At 42.0% G+C, this 19308-nt stretch overlaps 1 protein-coding gene across 5 annotated transcripts in view; it reads left to right on the top strand.

Moving 5' to 3' along the window:
• NIM1K (NIM1 serine/threonine protein kinase) overlaps positions 1-19308 on the top strand; it is a 69567-nt gene that overhangs the window by 16655 nt on the left and 33604 nt on the right. For 3 of the 5 annotated variants that reach the window (XR_014309897.1, XR_014309898.1, XM_082724186.1), the window contains exon 2: positions 5041-5197. The exons of 1 other annotated variant lie outside the window; for it this stretch is intronic. The gene's annotated coding sequence lies outside the window, so the exon portion shown is untranslated. Of the gene's footprint in view, positions 1-5040; positions 5198-13044; positions 13186-19308 lie in introns of all 5 variants that reach the window. One more of the 5 variants, XM_082724187.1, reaches the window with a different exon arrangement.

Genomic DNA, 19308 nt, shown 5'->3' with positions numbered 1-19308 from the left:
GCAGAGAGCCCAATGCAGGGCTCGATCCCAGGACCCTGAGATCATGACCTGAGCCGAAGGCAGCAGCTTAACCCACTGAGCCACCCAGGCGCCCGAGGAGAAGACTTGTTTTATTCCAAGTCCTGAACTATCTTACAGCATTCAGTGACCTAACAGGTCCAAAGAGTGATGAGGTTTAGCTCACCTGTTTCTGGGTTTGTGTCCTGAGAGGTTCTAATGGCACATCACGAGTCTAATTCTGTCACCATCCACTGGTGGTGGTCCAACACCAGCTGTCCCACTCCCATTCTGCTGCTACAGGTATCCCCTGCTTTTCAGAGTCCATAGGACACCATCCCGCTTTTACAAAAGATCTACATTGGTATCTGTTTTCGCCAACCAAGTGAATACCCAAGAGGATTTTGGCTTTTATGAAAAGAGGCAAAAAGTGGACATGCATTCAGCATTGGTTTTGCAGTGAGCCATTCTAGAGGCCGTGCCCCCTGAGCAGTGGCAGAGGCCCCTCCTGGCTCCTTCCCTGGGAACTACACTCAGCATCTTATCTTCCCCATTCCTAAAAGGTGGTTTCTTTTTATGAAATTTTCCTTAGGTAGATTTCGATTTTCACAACTTTTCCCTTGTCAGATTTAGAATCAACTGCTTAGCACCTCCTACTTTAGCTAACTGATGGAAATGTTGAAAAGGATTCCTCCCTGTGCCATTGCCCAGACAACTCATTACCTTGTCCAAGACTGCTCAAAGCACTGGGCTTCTGTGGCTATTCTCATCCTCTCATAGGTAGCAGTTCAGTTGTGCTCATACCTCTTTTAGAAGGCACAGAGATGTTTGCTGTACCAGTGTACGTTGTGAAATTGCAACAGGTCTGCTTGTATGTGGGTGGCATGGAAATACAAGACTAAGTATACCACTTGAAGCATTTCCACACACTGAAACAAAGATTGGTTGAGATTCCAGCTGAAATCCTTAAATTTATAGATTCTCTTGGGAGAGAGTTTATGTCTTTATGATAGTGAGTATTCCCTTAGTAAACATGATAAGTTTTTCCATTTATTAGATCTTTTATGTTTTCCAATAAGCTTTCACAACTTTCATAATTTATGTCTCAACTCCTTTGTTGGATTCATGCTTAGGTATCTCATGAATATTTTTGCTACTCATGTCAATGAAATATTTCTTATTATTTCCTTATTATTACCAGATTATTATTGGTGAATGCAATGTTATTGAATTGCACTAATCTTGTTTCCAGCACACTGTTAAACCTACTTAGTTCTAACGGTTTATGAGTAGAGGCTCTGGCATTTTCTATGCTTAAAATCTGTGTCCTCAGGGGTGCCTGAGTGGCTCAGTCAGTTAAGCGTCTGCCTTTGGCTCAGGTCACAGTCTCGGGGTTTTGGGATTAAGTACTTAATTGGGCTCCCTGCTCAGTGGGGAGTCTGCTTCTGCCTCTCTCTCTGTTCCCTGCTCATGATCTCTCTCTCTCTCTCTCACACACACACACACACACACTCTTTCTCTCAAATAAAAAGAAAAAAAGGAATATTCCTTTCTGATTCTCCTGCCTGCTTTGGCTACTGTCATGCCCAAGCTTGGACATTGTGGTGGCTACCAGTGCCTTAGAGATTTTGTTCCACTGCAGAATCCACCAAACGCAGCAGCGAGTGGAATCAGGCAGGCTTGGCAGCCACGCCAGCCTTGCAACTTTGAGTTTGGACAAATTCCTTAACCTCTGTTAAATTTTAATTATTCCATCAATGCAATGGCTATTTTAATATCTGTCTTATAGAGTTTGTTATAATGATTAAATCAGTAAGAGAGCACAGTGTCTGGTATATTTCAAATGCTTAATGAAAGTAGCTTTTAGTATTTTTGTCACTGTTCGAATGAATAAAATGCTAACAATAATATCCTAACACCAACTAAAAATATGGCTTCTTTCAAATGTCCTACAAAAGGTGTTATTAGTTTGTAGATTTTAAGTTTATGTTATAGTGACTTTCATATATTCTTTCTTAATTCCTTTTTTTTTTTTTAATATTTTATTTATTTATTTGACAGAGGGAGATCACAAGTAGGCAGAGAGGCAGGCAGAGAGAGAGGAGGAAGCAGGCTCCCTGCTGAGCAGAGAGCCCGATGTGGGACTCGATCCCAGGACCCTGAGATCATGACCTGAGCCGAAGGCAGCGGCTTAACCCACTGAGCCACCCAGGCGCCCCTTTCTTAATTCCTTTTAATGAATATTTATTTATTTATAAGATTTTATTTATTTATTTATTTATTTATTTGGAGGGGAGAGAGAGAGATCACAAGTAGGCAGAGAGAGAGGGGGAAGCAGGCTCCCTGCTGAGCAGAGAGCCCGATGCGGGGCTCGATCCCAGGACCCTGAGATCATGACCTGAGCTGAAGGCAGAGGCTTAACCCACTGAGCCACCCAGGCACCCCTTAACAAGTATTTGTTTGGTGCCTCCCATATCCTAGGACTAGAGGCTGGGGAGTACTGAAGGTATGTGAGAAATAAGTAATAGAGATCAATCTAGAGAGACCAAACACAATTACAATATAAACTGATAGAACATATGATGTGAAATATCAAGATGGCATATAAGATAAGATATGAGAATATGAGAATATCTTATCTTATATGAGAACTCAAGATATGAGTTCAGGGGAACTACTGAGGAAGAAGCAACTAACTGTCTAGCTAAGTAGAAGAAAATAAGAAGGTAATATTTCGGTAGGGTCTTAAAGGCTGAAAAAGGTAAGGAGCAAATGTGTTCCAGGCCAAACAAGCTGCGTATATAAAACTACCCAGGCATGAAAAGATAGGTTATGACAGGAAAGGTAAAACTTTAGGAATAAATTGCATAATTAATTCAGAATTAAGTCAGAACTTCCCTTCAGGGCTGGATATGTAGCTCTGAGTCTTTGAGCTTGGGGAAGGGACACTCAAGTATCCAGTAAGCACTGACCGTCTAGTGTCCTAGAGGGAGGGTTTAATTCACTGTTAATTAGTGTTGGTTTTGGCTCCCCTGGAGAAGTGTAAACATAAAGAAGGGAAGGAGTCAGGAGAAAGGCAAAGGCAAGCGCCTGGATGTGTATATTTGCAGAACCGTTTCAGAGGAATTGAGAAGTACAGGGAAGGTCTTGAAAATAGTGCGGGGATTATTCTGCATGCTTTAAAATAAAGCAAATTCTGCTGGAGGCTGCTAACATCTCACAGCCTAAAAATAAAAACAAAGGGATATGGAGCCTTTTTTAGTCTTACTGTAAACATTTTAACCTCACTAACCTTCCAAAGGGAAGTCATAATTGAGTTGTTTTTATTGTCTGTGGGCTGGAGCAGATGCTGCTGTGTAAACATTCTGATGCTTCCAATTCAAACAGCCTTCTTAGGAATGTCTACCCACATTTGAGGTGTGCTTCACTGGGAACCTTAGAGTGTTGTAGAAAAGCAACAGGGCATCTCACCAAACCCCACGACGTTTCAAAAATTTTCCAGCCAGAGGTGTTCTGGTTAGGGACGCTTGTAACAAACAAACCAGTCCTTGTTTCAGGAGAGAACACTTGAGCTTTGGGGGTTTGTTTTTAAAATTTGCCTTTATTTTTTTCTTTATCATAGAACAGTTGTTAGTAATGGTGGTGGTGTTTTTCCACCAGAAAAGGATATGAAAGAAATATCTATTCCTGTATCTCCTGGGATCCATACTACCTTTTAAAATATCTGTACATGGGGCGCCTGGGTGGCTCAGTGGGTTAAGCCGCTGCCTTCAGCTTGGGTCATGATCTCGGGGTCCTGGGATCGAGTCTCGTATCGGACTCTCTGCTCAGCAGGGAGCCTGCTTCCTTCTCTCTCTCTCTGCCTGCCTCTCTGACTACTTGTGATTTCTCTCTGTCAAATAAATAAATAAAATCTTTTAAAAAAAAATCTGTACAACTCAGATCAATTTAGGCAGCATTTACGAACTCTTCCTGGATACTTGGGTGTCCAGAATAATGAAGTTAGTAAGACTGAGAGGACCTGCCCCATAGAAACCCGCATTCCAGTGGGGAGGATAAATGTGTACACAAGTAACACAAACAGTAGGCAGAATTTGAAGATGTTCAAGGAAAACACAGAGTTCATGCGGGAAACACCAGAGGAGGAGCTGACCTCTGCTTGAAGTACCAGGAAGAGAAAAGAAGAGAATTTCAGCTAAATTTGAACAAGTAGAATCTTAACCATTAGATGATTGAAGTAAGAAAAACAATGAAATCAATCTTTGTAAAATAAGAATTTAAAATAACCATTATGCTTAAAAACAAGATAAATCTGTTTTAATTTGTTTATTCATTCGTCTGTGCCATAAACAAGTACTGACTACCTACGATGTGCCAGGCATCATTTAGAGGGAGAGGTGAATAGAACATCCTTCGTTCCTGCCCTCAGTACCCTCACTGTCGACACAGATCGACAGATGTGCACACAAGAGACAGATGTCCACAGAGAGATGCATGAACTACTCTAGGGTTCCTTGGACTTAAAGGAGGCAAGGAAGACTTCACAGTGGGATAGAGTTTGGGAGGGCCAATGGGGAATGGGTTGACGAGAACAGTCCTTGTAGGAGAAGTGCCAAGTACAAAGGCATACAGGCACGAAGCAGCATGGGATGCTCATGGGACCTGAAGTCGGGTGCTATGGCTCAGATTCAGGGCTCCATGGAGGGGAGGAAAAGTGCTCCTTGACCTTCTTAGAGTCCTTGGCTGGGTCTGAAAATTAAACTGACAAAGATTAACAGGAGAAAAACATATACATGTATTCAATAGTTTTTGTGATGTGGGAGCCTGTATAAGCAATCTTGTAACACACAAACCAGCCCTTGTTTCAGGAGAGAACACTTGAGTTTTGGGGTTTGTTTTTAAAATTTGCCTTTATTTTTATAAGCAGTCAGACTTGAATACTTTATGCTATTTGATGAGGCGTGGATTGTCACAGAGTAATATGATAAACTAAGGAGTACCCTCGCCCCCCCCTTATCTCGAGTTTGTTCTCCACGGTTTCAGTTATCTGAGGTCACAGGGGGCCCAGAAGTCGAGGATTCTTCTTCTGAATTATTGTTAGAAGGTCATCAGCAGCCCAGCACCCCACCACCACGCCTGCCTCCTTCGCCTCGCCCCATCTCACATCGGCATTTTATCATCTCACAGCGTCACGAGAAGGGTGAGTGCGATCCAATAAGACGTTTTGATAGACCACATTCGCATAACTTTTATTACAGTGTATTATTATAATTGTTCTATTTTGTTGTGAGTTATTGCTAGTAATCTCTTACTGTGCTTAATTTATAAACTAAACTTCGCCATACTTATGCATGTATAGAAGAAAACATAGTACATACAGGGCTCAGCACCATCTGCGGTTTCAGACATCCACTGGGGGTCTTGGGACATATCCCCCAAGGATAAGGGGGGACGACCATAGGAGGTAAATTTGGTAAATTGGGGGAAGCTTAGCAAGGCCCATTTGTTAGGATTCTAATTGGTGCCCCTTGTCTTCAGAAATAAGGATGACCCTTTCCTCCATGTATAGGGAGGGGACCTCTCTCCTGAGGGTTTTATAACATGTTTCAGGGAAGAAGGGCAAGGGGAGAAGGAAGTCAGACTGACTCTCTTGCTTAAAATATTCAATTTATTAAGGTGTCACGGGACGGCACGCCCCGAACCCTATCAGGGCACATGGGGGAAGGCGAGTGGGAGCAGGGGAGGATGAGAAATGAGGGGAGGCGTGAAATCAAGAGCAAGAGGTTGGAGAGCTTTCTAGACCATGCAACGGAGACCAAGTTCTGTCCAGTATCCAATGTAACGAAGTTAGTTTACGCGGAGCAGTAACACCTGCATTTTGGAAAGGTCTTGCCGCGGGTTTCCTGGAGGACAGAGCTGAGCTGGTAAAGACAGGAAGCTAGGCGGCTGTTTAGCCAAGTAGGTCCAGCACGGGATTAAGCCCGCTAGAGACTCCTGCCCCCGTCGGTCCAAGAGGCAATTTAGAATTTAAGCAAAGATAACCATAAGATAGCTAATAAAACACAGATTCTGATTTCTCCTAGATGCCTTGAAAAACATATATCGAATATAAAAAATATTTTAAGACTTTTATTGCCTCCTCCCTGTTGGTGCTTAAAGCATGTGCATGTCTGCCTATCGTGGGACCCGGCCCCGCTCGGTGGAGGCAGCAGCAGGGTGATGGGTGAAGGGCGAGGTGAAGGCACGAGAGAAACTTGGGATGGCGCTTAGGTTTCTGACGTGGCTGACAGGAGACTGGCCTCGTCCTGCCTTTGGATTGCTAGACGCTTCATTCCCATCATTCCTGACATCCGTCCGGCAGAGGCCTCCTCCGAGGCAGGCACGCCTCCCACATCTCTTCTCCTTGCAGAGCCCCTCCGTGTTTTGCACTTACAATGCCCTCCTCTGGCGGCCCCAAGCAAACCCCTCAGGAACTTTCGAATCCTCAGGACCAGATTCAGCCTCTGCCATAAGCACCATTTCAGTGCAGGTCTGGCATGAGGCTCCGGACACAGCTTGGCTCAGGACACAAGGGCTCCGCAGGGGCTCCCAGTCCCCTCCCCCATCTCTTGGGGTCCCCTGGCTAGTGCTCCTCCGTGCTAAGTCACCTGGTCCCCTTACTCACTGAGACTGCAGCTCAGTGACAAAAAAGAGAAGATACAGCGTCTTTATCCCAGGGTCAAGCATAATTAGCCCACTCCCACCCAGCCCCCAAGTCTGTCTGGAAGAAAGCCCCAGGCAACAGCCAAATGTATCTCTGAGATTGTTCCTGAGAATGCTGAAGTGTCAAGGACTGCAAAGACCATTTTCCTTATGACCCTGGGCCTAGTGTTCACTACACCATTTTCTTCAGGATTCCCGAAGCCCCAGCCCCCAAAGAAAGACAGGGAAGGCAAAACAATATTTACAGACACAGTCTCAAATGGAGGTTTAGCTCCTTCTCCGTGTTCTTCCAGGCCCAGGGCAAGAGTCAGGCCCTAGTAGTGCCGTTGATTTTCATGACCAGTGATTGAGCGTCTACTTCTGGTTGGCAGTACATTCTGTAGTCAGTTGGTAACTATGTCACCATTTCAGCTTGATTTAATGTGGTGCCAGCTTTCGTTTCTAAGTCATCTTATTTCTGGATTCAAAACTTCAGAAAATCTCAGCTTTGAGGCCCTGGACTAGACCATCTCAGTCAGGGGAGCCAGTGTATCATATGGGTATGAGTCACTCTTAGATATGTGGTCATCAGAAACCGGCCCCGATCCCCAGGAACTGGTAGCAATAAATGTGTATTTCTAGCCATTAAGCCAAGAAAATCTGTTGTAATCATAGTCAAAATAGATTCAACAACAAAGGCACATACAGGAGGAGAGGAAAACACGATAGAGCTCTCTGAATTGTCCCCTTTCACCCCAGGTTCATTTCCCTCCTGCCTGTCAACAGTTAGGAACTCATGCGTCCAGAACTTTTCCTGCACTTTGCTGCTGTCTTTACTTACACACGCATAGATCCCTGCTTAAGTGAATAGGGCCTATTTTCAGGAAGCTCTCGGAAATGTACACATTTTGTGGACCCTGAGGCTGTTCCCCTACAATCCCTTATCCTTACAAAGACAAGCAATTCATAAAATGCAAGCTTAAGTAGTACAGGGTAGGGAGAGGGGAATGCAGCCTGAGAATCACAGTGGAAACCTTGATGCGTCCTTCTGAACCTTTTTGTAAAAAAACATTTTATTTATTTATTTCACAGACAGAGATCACAAGTAGGCAGAGAGGCAGGCAGAGAGAGAAGAGGAAGCAGGCTCCCTACAGAGCAGAGAGCCCGACATGGGACTCGATCCCAGGACGCTGGGATCATGACCTGAGCTGAAGACAGAGGCTTTTAACCACTGAGCCACCCAGGCGCCCCCACCCTTCTGAATCTTTTCATGTTTAATCCTCGACCTTTTTGCAATTTTATGCACTGAAACATTATCTAGTCTCCAGAGCTCAAGCTTTGTTTCCGAGCTGCCCAGTGGGATGGGAGGTCCTCGTTATCTACTTTGGCCTCCTTGGGGAAATGGTTTCAGCCAGAAATGCCGGGTCAGTTAGCCAGAGCTGTGGAACAGTATGTAATTCTCAGAACTGGCTCTGAAAGCCTCTAGGCTCCCTGGTGGGCAACACTTAAATTTCATCCTCAGCACTGTGTAATCACATCTTCCGTCAGGCCCAGGATGGTGCCTGCTCTGGGGAACAAAGTGTCACTAATTTACATGTGCCTTTGTCTTCCTCAGTCACGAAGGTCCTGTGAGTGGACACCTGTGCCAGGCAGTTCTTGGAGCAATAAAGGCACAGCCAGACAAGGCCCTGCTTCTCCTTTTAGAGAGCCGTTTCTTTTGCTTTTCCAAGCCAGGTAGGCCTGCGTGAGCTTTGACGTCACCATTCACATTCTTCAATGGATTTACGTCATTATTTACCAGGCTTTCCTACTGGTGAAAGGCCAGTTTGGTTTTGAGGATTTTTCTTTTCACGTGAAGTCCAGAGTGACTGCCTGATTTATGAATTTCCTGCACACCCCCCACCCCTGCCTTGAGGTTTTTCTGTTTCCCATCCAGATGAATATTTTTTTGTTTTTTAAGAAATCAACTTAGGGGCGCCTGGGTGGCTCAGTGGGTTATGCCTCTGCCTTCGGCTCAGGTCATGATCTCAGGGTCCTGGAATCGAGCCCCACATCGGACTCTCTGCTCAGCAGAGAGCCTGCTTCCTCCTCTCTCTCTGCCTGCCTCTCTGCCTACTTGTGATCTCTCTCTGTCTGTTAAATAAATAAATAAAATCTTAAAAAAAAAAAAAGAAAGAAATCAACTTAATCTTTGATCCTAGAATACTTACAGTTATAAATCTCTAAAGACATGTGAATGCCCTCCGTAATCATTTTCTTTCCTGAGAGCATTTAAAAATGTAGAGAGGCTGTATTTTCTGTGGACTAAACTGCTCTTTTCTGAAGACCTTAGGAGTGGTTTTCTGTGAGGTGAGGTGAGGGGGTGTCCTTTATGGAAACCAGGCAGGGCGTTTGTTCCTGTATCTGCTCCCCGCTGGTGCTAAGCCAACCTCCTACGAATTTTGTGTTGTTCTTCACGACAACAGAGGAGAAGCTGCAGCAGCTGAGATCAGATGTAGTGGCCACGGAGATGAAAGGGCTGCTTTTTCCCTCTGGAATGCAAGACTGGAGTTTAAATGTGAGCGATGTCTTGAGATCAATGCGTTTGGTATCTTTTAGTAATCAGTAAAGAAATGTTTCCGAGATTGGGTAGAAAGATAAGGAAACATTTGCTTATGAATGAAGGCTTTTTGGAGGAGGTGAGCAAGGACAAAGTATTTTGGGGAACCATGGACAAGTCATGTAATCTCTCTGCGCCTTTGTCCCCTCATCCCTAAAAACGAGGAGGTGGGTGAAGAGGAGCACCAAGGGATCTTCCATTTCTGACCTTTCAGGATTGCGTAATTCCTTGTTGGAGCCATTTTGGACGGTCTGGGCAAAGACCATGAGGGAAGGAAGGGGAGAAGGCTGTAGGAATGTAAGCAGGAGCAGAAGTGGCAGTCAGAGATGTGACTAGCTGAAAAGAGAACGTGAATGGTCTAGAAGCTGAAGGTTTTTTAATGCAAAAGCATGGTCAAGGCTATTACAGAAAAGATTTGGAAGCAGCTGGCTGGGTAGTTTGCACGAAGTGGGTATTTTCTAGTGTAACATCTTAATTTCTTTATTATAAATGTATTTAAAAGTAGACATTTAAAATATACAATTTAATGGTTTTTCATATATTCACGGAGCTGTGCATACCTCACTGCAATCTTAGAATATTTTCATTGCCCTAAAAAGAAACCCTACTCAGCTTAGCAGCACTCCCAGCCCCTCCCCAAACCTCAGCCAGCCACAGATCAATCCACTTTCTGTTTTTATTAGATTTGCATATTCTGAACGGTAAATCAGATCATACAATATATGGTCCTTTGTGACAGGTTTCTTTCACTTAGCATATGTTTTCAAGGTTTGTCCTTGTGTAGTATGTATCAGTACTTCATTTCTTTTTATCGATGAATGATATTGTATTGTCCGTGTATACCATTATTTCTCCCCCATCAGTTGATGGATACTTAGGTTGTTTTTACTTTTTAGCTATTATGAATTATGTTGCTGTGAACACTTGTATAAAAGTTTTTGCATAGACATAGGTTTTCATTCTTGTAGGTATAGATCTAGGAGTGAAATTGCTGAGTTATATGATAACTATATTCAGCCTTTATCTATCTATCTATCATTTTTAAATTTATGGTACCAAAAGCAGATTTTATTAAAGCATGGGGACAGGACCCGTAGGCAGAAAGAGCTGCTGCTATTCAGCTGTTTTAAAGACTGACCGATTTTTTTTTCAAAGTGCTGAACCATTTTACACCCATCAGCAGTGTACCAGGGTTCCTGTTACTCTCTGTCTTTTTAATTCTAGTCATCCTACTGGGTGTGAAGTGGTGTCTTGTGGTTTTGTGCTCCCTGATGCCTAATGATGGTGAGCATCTTTTTGCGTGTTTATTGGCCATTTATATATCTTCCTTGGATAAATGTCTATTCAGAGCCTTTGCCCATTTTCAATTGGACTATTTATCTTTTTATCATTGAGCTTTATTTACAGATTCTAGATATAAGTCCTTACCAGATACATGATTTGCAAAACTTTTTCCCATTCTGTATGTTGTCTTTTCACTTTCTTGATGGTGTCCTTTGAAGCATAAAAGTTTGTGATTAATGAGGCCAGATTGTCTGTTTTTGTTGTTGCTTATACTTTTGGTATCACAGCTAATGAATCCTTGCTTAACCCAATGTTGTGAAGATTTATTATGGCCATGTTTTCTTCTAAGAGCTTTATAGATTTAGCTCTTACAATTGGGTCTTTGATGCATTTTGAGTCAATTTTTGTTTATGGTGTGAAGTAGGAGGCTAACTTCCTTCTTCTGCATGTAGAGAGACTTTTATTTTTAATTATATATTTCTAGTTATTTTCTGAATGGTTGCTCTAGGACTTAAAATATATTTTTTAACTTATCAGAACCAGTTTAAATTTATACTAACATAATTGCAGTGTGATTTAGAAATTTTACTCCTTTATAGGTCCATTCCCAACTCCCCTTTGTTTTGCTATTATTGTTATATATATTACATCTATATGTGTTAAAAATACAACATATGGTTATAATTATTACTTTTTATAATTTTTAATGTCCTTTAAAGAAATAGAGAAGGACAGACAGCAAGTATAGATAGACCTGGGTATAATTAGGAGACCTTTAGGTACAGAATTGATCTCTGTTTTGCTCATTGTCATATCCCCTACACGGGAATAGTGTTTATCACATAGTAGGTGCTCACCTAATATATAAATCAATAAATAATGCTCTCCATACAGAGAGAGAGCATCCCCAAAAGATGGGGAAGTAAATAATGAAGAGATTAAGAGAATAATATTGCATGATTTTGCTGGTAGTGTGGGAGAGGTAATAATCACAATAAAAAAGTAAGAAGACAATGTCTTTCTCATTCAGTGTCATGTATCTGATGCCTAGCCCAGTGTTGACATTTGGTAGATACTCAGGAAACGTGGAATGAATAAATGAAGCATCCCATGGATAGTGCAGATCTTGGGGGAGGAGGCAAGAGAGTTTTAGTCTTAGACGTTCCTGAGCTCCCCAAATGGACACATTCTCTGCCTCTTCTCAGTGACCATGGCTCTGCACTGGTGATTCTCCTGGGGTTCTCACCTTGTGTCCCACATCCCCACTAGACTGTCAATTCCCTTTGTGTGTTCTCATCAGGGTGTCCAGTCACTGAACAAAAAGAAGTACAAACCCATTGGTTAGGACTTAGCAAAAGGAAGACAGGATCAATTTATCATTAACCAAGTTGGAAGGGTGGAACGTGGCCCATAAGAAGAGGAAGAAGAAAACTATTGGTAATAGACTGAGACAACTGAGAGAAGCCCGTGATAGTCTAGACTTCTTTCTTTCTTTCATTCCCCCACAACACCTAAAGAAAACCTGCTTTCTACTAGTCTAGAGATATGTATAACAAAGTGTTAGACTTTCCTTATACCAAATATTAAATTGGAGGCATAAAGAAATTTGCTTCATTGTAGTAAGAACATTCTGGAAATAATTTTATAGTCCTTTACAGTGGCTAAGATGTCCGAGATTGGCATGTCCCTGCCTGGGCTTGAATCCCAGCTGGGTGGAGTCACCTGATGACCTCCCTATGCTTTCCTATATAATTGAATTGGGGGAGGAGGCAAGAGACTGCTGGATTCGATTGTTAGTACACATAAAGCACTTAGGACCACGTCTACCACATAACATATAATATATAAGAGCTAACTACTATTATTGACATAACAATTATTATTAAAGACCACAATAGTTAATTGAGGTCATCTAGTAAACTTCAATACAAGTTTAGAGTTCCCATTGTCCATAGTACCTAGCTACCTAGAAATCTTCTTAGTAGCAGCCATTTATGTACATAAGATTTACTTATTTAAAGGCTGGAGCTGTTAAAAAGGAACAGCCCTCTTCTTATCTATGTTTGTTTCATTTTGTTAAATGATTACTATAGCAAAGAGCTGTTTTCTACCTTTGAAAGCCAGCTCCATTCCAGAAGTTGCCAGAAGAGAAGGGAGCCTTCTGAATGGATAATTCAGAGGGCTGGGAAGAAGTTGCTCCCCCCGCCCCCAAATGAGGTCAATATGAATGAATTCCCATCTGAGATTTCAAAGTGGTGGCAGATCAATGGGCTCAGGAATCAAAGGCATCCAAAGGTGATATTTCTACTGTAAATGTACCGCCATTCAGAATACTAATTAAAGACTGTTCCTAGTTGGTTTTATCAGGTAAAAGAGCAGCATCATGAAAGACTCTTTTTGGTTAAAAAAAAAAAAAAACTTCAGAAAGGTTGAATGATTATTTCCATCACTGTATGCAGAACCTCCCTTCTCTCCCCATCTAGGCATTCCATAACTCACTATTGCTTGGACCCCAAAGGACAATTCAGGAGTACAATTAAGATTTGTCTGACTGTAGAACAGCAGGTTCCCTTCAGTCAACTGCTTTCTTAGTAGAAGCACAGAACTTACTTCAAACATTGAACGTGAGTACCTGATGTTCTTTTCTCAGCAGCAGATTGCCTCTGCTAAGTCATGCATGTGCAGTGATGTTCAGAACTTTGGGTTCCTGAAAAACACATCACGTGGAGAAGAAGGTGATGGCACATTATAGGTGCATAATAAGTGTTTGTTAAATGGATGAGTGATGGTGGTGAAGGTAAGCTGGAAATAAATTGATCATAATCAGAGTCTCATCTAGATAATTTTATCCTGAATGATCACAGACAAGTCATTTAATTGGATCATTCCATGCCTCGGTTTCCAGGTCTTTGAAGAGTATTGATTAATATATGTAGCTTAAAATAAAATTGTAGATTAAAATATTAATTAAAAAGTTGGTGCTCTTAGGAGAAAAGAGAACTATGTTAATTCAACTTGTGATATTGAAGATTCCCACTGTCCAGCTCACCTGGTTACAGGAGGCATCGGGGAACCGGTCTGAACACCAGGTTGTGCAGTTGCTCAGCCCAGCCATACACTATTGTCAGGAGAAGGAAAACTCACACTTTTTGGCCTGAGATTCCTTCCAGGGAGTGATGCTAACAAGTAAAACAACACGATGGATATGCAACTACACAATTATTTTTATCCTCAGGGACTATGCAGAGAAAGAGGAAGAAAAAATAAAGTTAAAAAGGAAAAAATAACATGTAGAAATAGGGTGATCAAACAAAAACACTCCGAGAGTGAAAAAACAGCTAATAGTGATTACATTGGGAAATGTTTGGACAATTTTTGGCAAACCAGAATTTCTGGTTGGCCTGGGTCTATGCCATGCCCAGAAGCATACTCCAGCAAGTAGGATCAGTTTAACCCCTTTTACCTAATTTTTTCCCTTCCTGACCCCATCTTTTGTGATAAAACTCCTCCCAGCTCCTCTAGGCAAAACACTGTTTGTTCCACCTCCATTTGCTAGTTTTAGCCTGTACAGTTCTCCTTATAAAATCGTTAGCATCACTCTGAGGCAATGAGGAATGAGGTATATGCCTTCTGTTCCATTTGGTGAAATTCCACCTGTACTTTTAGCTAATTTACTTTTGTGAATGTTCTATAATTATCTACTCCCTATCTTGTCTGATTCACTATAAATCCTCATAACCTGTAGACAATCTATTGAGTTTGCTGACTTGACATATTTTATTTCTACTAACAAACCTTGATACTTTTCTTTCCTCCAGTATAATAGTGTTTCCCTCTGACTAGCAGTGTCCCTTCAACAGCCGCAGGAGGTTGACTTCTCAGCTGGCTGTGCCTGTTGGAATAGCTGTGTGTTGTGATAGGAAGGAGGCAGGTCTTTTATACATTTGTTCAACAAATATTTTATTGAGGATTTTGTGTCAGATACTGTTTAGACCCCTAGATTTGTAGTGTATTCTGGGATTTGTCTATTGGTTTTCTTTCTTTCTTTCTTTCTTTTTTTTTTTTTAAGATTTTATATATTTATTTGGCAGACAGAGATCACAAGTAGGCAGAGAGGCAGGCAGAGAGAGAGAGGAAGCAGGCTCCCCGCTAAGCAGAGATACCCATGTGGGGCTCGATCCCAGGACCCTGGGATCATGACCTGAGCCGAAGGCAGAGGCTTTAGCCCATTGAGCCACCCAGGAGCCCCGTCTATTGGTTTTCTTAATGGTATCTTTCTATACCCAGAAGTTTTTAGTTCTGAAGAAGTCAAATTCAAATTTTTTCTCTTTTATGGTTTGTGCTTTTTGTATCTAGTCCAAAACACTTGCCCTACTTCAGGATCCTGGATTTATTGTCTTATGTATACTTCCAAAAACTTTATGGTCCTAGTTTTTTTTTGTTGTTGTTTATTTGTTTAGTTCAGTGATCCATCTCAAACTCATTTCTGGGGATGGTGTAGGATACAGGTCATGGATGCATTGGCACAGATATCCAGTGGACTCAGCACCTCTTGTTAAAAAGAGAAATGTTCCCTCCCTCCATTGAATTGACTCAGAGCCTTGGTGGAAAAACAATTTACCATATATATATAGATCAATTTCTAGACTCTATTTTGATGTACTAGTCTATCCTTACTCACCATCTTGATTATTGTAGCTCTCATAAATATAGTCTAAAAAAGTCAAACACAATCACTACCCTTATGGGTTTACAATCTGAGAAGATAAACAGTCTGATGTAGAAGTCATAATTGTACAAAAAGGTGGAGAAAATTACAGTGCTAGCCACAGATGCTGAAGTACAAAAGAGAACTCCCTTGGGTTTACAGTGTGGTGGGTAGGGAAGCTTCCTCAAAGAGATGACGCTTACAGTGGAGGTTAAGGATCCATAGGAGTTTGCAGAAGGTGGGGGGAGGGCGTGCTGGCCTCTAGGAGGAGTGAGGGGGTCGGTGTGGCTGAAGTGCAGTGAGTGGAAGGCAGAGACTGAAGGAGATGATGCCACAGGGGAGACCACCTTGGGCAGAGCCTGCACGGCCATTTTAAGGGTCTTAGCTTTTATTCTGATGGAGAAGAGAAGCCATCAAAAGGTTTTGAGTAGGAGCACCTGCTGGCTCAGAGGGTTAAGCCTCTGCCTTCAGCTTGGGTCATGATCTCAGGGTGCTGGGATCGAGCCCCACATCAGGCGCTCTGCTTGGCAGGGACATCTTGGTCTGACATCTTTTAGGAGGACCTTCCTAGATGTTCTGTTTGAGACAGACCATATTGGGGGATGGCACGGACAAGTAAAGACAGAAGCGCTGAGACCAGTTATAAAGACGGTTACCACAATCTCGTTAAACCTGACTGTGGTTTGGACTTAGTGGTAATAATGGGATGGTTGCGATGTGGGTAAAATGGGATAAAATTATTGTGTTGTGGACATATTTTGAAGGTAGAGCCAATAGGATTTACTGTCAGATTGAACACAAGATATAAGGTAGTAAGAAGAATTGGGGTTTGGACTTTAAATGGAAGGATGTGTTGTCATCTACCAAGGTGCAAGAGAAGTACATTTAGAGAAGAAAATCAGAAGTTTGTTTTTTCTACTTTAGAGTAAATATGAGAGATTTCTCCTTCAAATACAAGCAATTTCCTCTGCAGAGGAAGTAATTAGAGGGCACGGTAGAGATAGTCCTATTGTGTTGTCAAGCCCAATGTGAGCAGAACTGTTCTGGGCGATGGAGAAATGGTAGGAGGAAGACACAGTGCCCTGCACTTGGACTCTGTTCCCAAGGGAAGTTTGTGAGAAATCTTGACTCATATGAAGTGGAAAAATCATGAAGTCGAGGACCAGATAAGGAGATGGAGGTCTTAAGTGCCCCCAGGATAGTAGCAGCGCAGTGAGTATTAGTCAAAGACTACTTCTAGCAGGAAATGGGAAGGGAGACATCCTCACAGGATGGGAAAACTTAGAGGAAAAAGGGCAAAATTATGGGAATAACCGGGACCCACTCAGGACACAGATATTCTTGGCCTGGCTTGAAGAGTGGTTGGAAGGATTTTTTTAATTGGTTAAAAAATTAGTTCTTTGTACATAGTAGACATCTGATAAAGGCCAACCAATAACATTTATCATTTTGGGGGAGGAGACGGAGATACTACTGTACGTAAAACTCCCCTGAGTTCAGTCCTATCCTATGTCAACACTTACTCCCCTGATGCTTTTTGCTCTTTCTCCTTTCCTGGGTAATCTTGTCATAATTCTACTGGAAAACATTCAAGTTGGCCATTCTAAGTTGTTTGTGAGGGGAAAGGAGTTGAGCTACAGTATTTTAGCATGTCCATGTCGGCCCTTTGGATTTTTAATAATCTAATTTGTGTGAATATTATAAAAGTCCAGAAGGGGGCAATATGACACTTGGACTTCAAGAGGGTGTTTTTTTCACAGATACTTTGGCATTCATCCTATATTGTTAAAATCAAGAATCTTTGGTCAGGGCATGATTCCGCAGACCTCATGGGGTCCATCACTTTCACTTGCCAGTAAAGAAACTGAAACCGAGAGGGGAAGGGACTTGCTTAATGTCACACAGACATTTAGTGGGAAGGTCTAGACCCTAAACTTTTTTTTTTTAAAGATTTTATTTTTGTTGTTTTGTATTTGATGGGTGGGGGAAGAGAGAGAAAGAGAGCACAAACAAAAGCAGGGGGAACAACAGGACGGAGAGGGAGAAGCAGGTTCCCTGCTGGGCAAGGAACCTGATGTGGGGCTCAATCCCAGGACCCCGAGACAGACATTAAACCGACTGAGCCACCCAGGTGCCCCGACCCTAACCTCTTTTTAACCCTAAGTCTTTTTCCTTATAGCTTGTATACAGCTATAAAGCAAAACAAACTTCTACCAGTGAAATTTAGATTAACAATATCACTTGAAAAGTGTGGATGGTATTGTTCTGTTGAGATTAATTTGTTCCTCATAAGTACTATAAGTAATTATAGTGCATTTAAAAACGGTGACATAGTCATTCGTATCACACCTTAGTTTCTTTCATACAACCAAGCTTCAATAAATATTTGTGAATTTTCTTTGTAAGAAGGTATAAACATTTTGGAATATCAGGAAACCATTGTCTGCACCACCCACTCCCTGTTTCTACCCCTGCCGGGTTGTCGTCCACTAGTTCAATCTGTATTCTTCCAGACCTTTTCCAGTGGATACACAAATGGACACATGTATACATATGCACGTGTCCAAACACCCAAGAGTGACTCTCAAATTTCTATATGTATGGGTCTTGGAATAGTGATCTTAACAGAAAAGGGGTCAGCCTGTGTGTTCTTTTGCATGGAAGCTTATATTAATTTAATCTGGTAGAAGGATTTGGGGTGCTGGGAGAGCAAAAGCCTACGTGAACCACGTGTCGGTTCAGTCTCCACAAGCATCACATATGGAATCATTTATCTTTGGCCAGTGGTTTGGAATGCTGTGTCTATTACATGGGAAATTTCCATAATCCATGAGATCTTTTTTTAAAATTCTCCATTCTGTTATTTCAGATTGTTCTTGTACACTGACACAGGCTCACTTTTCCATATTTGATAACTTCTGTTCCTTCGTCACCACTCTTACTTACTTCTACCACTGGGTAAATACTTAAGGATTCTCAGTGTGAAGGGATCACTGAGGTATGGGAGGCTCCTAATAAAGGTTTCAAATCCCCCTGAACTGTCAGAGCTGTTGTTCTGGAACACTGTTCTCCCTCTCCCTGACCCTCACCCTGCCGTGTCCTGTCATGCTAGCTTTCTTGAGCTCTGCTCAGATAGCAAAGGACAGTGTTTCCTCTCTTCTCCTGGGGCCATTGCTCAAACATTATTCCCGGCTTCCTAGTGAATATACTATACCAGAGTTGAAGAAAGTTCTGAGGCAGCAAAAGAGCAGTTTCTGCTTTGACGTGCAAATATTTTTAGACCCCTAAAAATAAGCTATGAGCTGCAAATAGGCATGAATGTTCCCACACTGTGTTTCCTAAATTCATTATTTCTGAGGAGATAAAGACTACATTTTGTTTTCTCAGGGCCACCTGCTTGTGAGTCAATCCAGGATTCTATCCTGTATTTTAATGCTATTCCTTAGCTATCCTGGACCTTATGTCCCTTCTTGTTTGTTTAGAGGCCGGCAAAGTCCCTCAGAGGAGATGGGAAGATTTGTGTTTTGGAAATGAATTATGTGAGAGATCAAAATCTTTACAGGGAAGGACACTTGGGCTGCTTCCATAATTTGGCTGTTATGAATAAGGTTGCAGTAAACAACCCTAGTGGGTTTTTGTTGTTGTTGTTGTTTGTTTGTTTTGTATTTTTGGATAAATACCCACTAGTGCAATTTCTGGATTATGGGGTAGTTCTATTTTTAGCTTTTTTGAGGAACCTCCATACTGTTTCCCACAGTGGCGGCCCCAGTTTGCATTCCCACCAGCAGTGCACAAGGGTTCCTTTTCTCCACATCTTCCACTTAACTGTTTCTTGTGCTGTTGATGTGTCGTGTTGTGTTGTGATGTCTCATTGTGGTTTTGATTTACATTTCCCTGATGAGTGATATCAAGCATCTTTTCATGGGTCTGTTGGCAAAAGCAATTTTCTTAACTTTTGTCAGGCTTAGTTTTGTGTTTTGTTTTTATTTTGATCTATGACAAGGGGATGACAACACCCCCCCCCCCACAGGACTGTCAT

Source organism: Mustela nivalis (assembly GCF_964662115.1).
Source record: "Mustela nivalis genome assembly, chromosome: 3".
NCBI classification, from domain to species: Eukaryota; Metazoa; Chordata; class Mammalia; order Carnivora; family Mustelidae; genus Mustela; species Mustela nivalis.
Note: the sequence above shows the minus strand (reverse complement) of the source record. Positions and strands in the feature narration are given on the sequence as shown.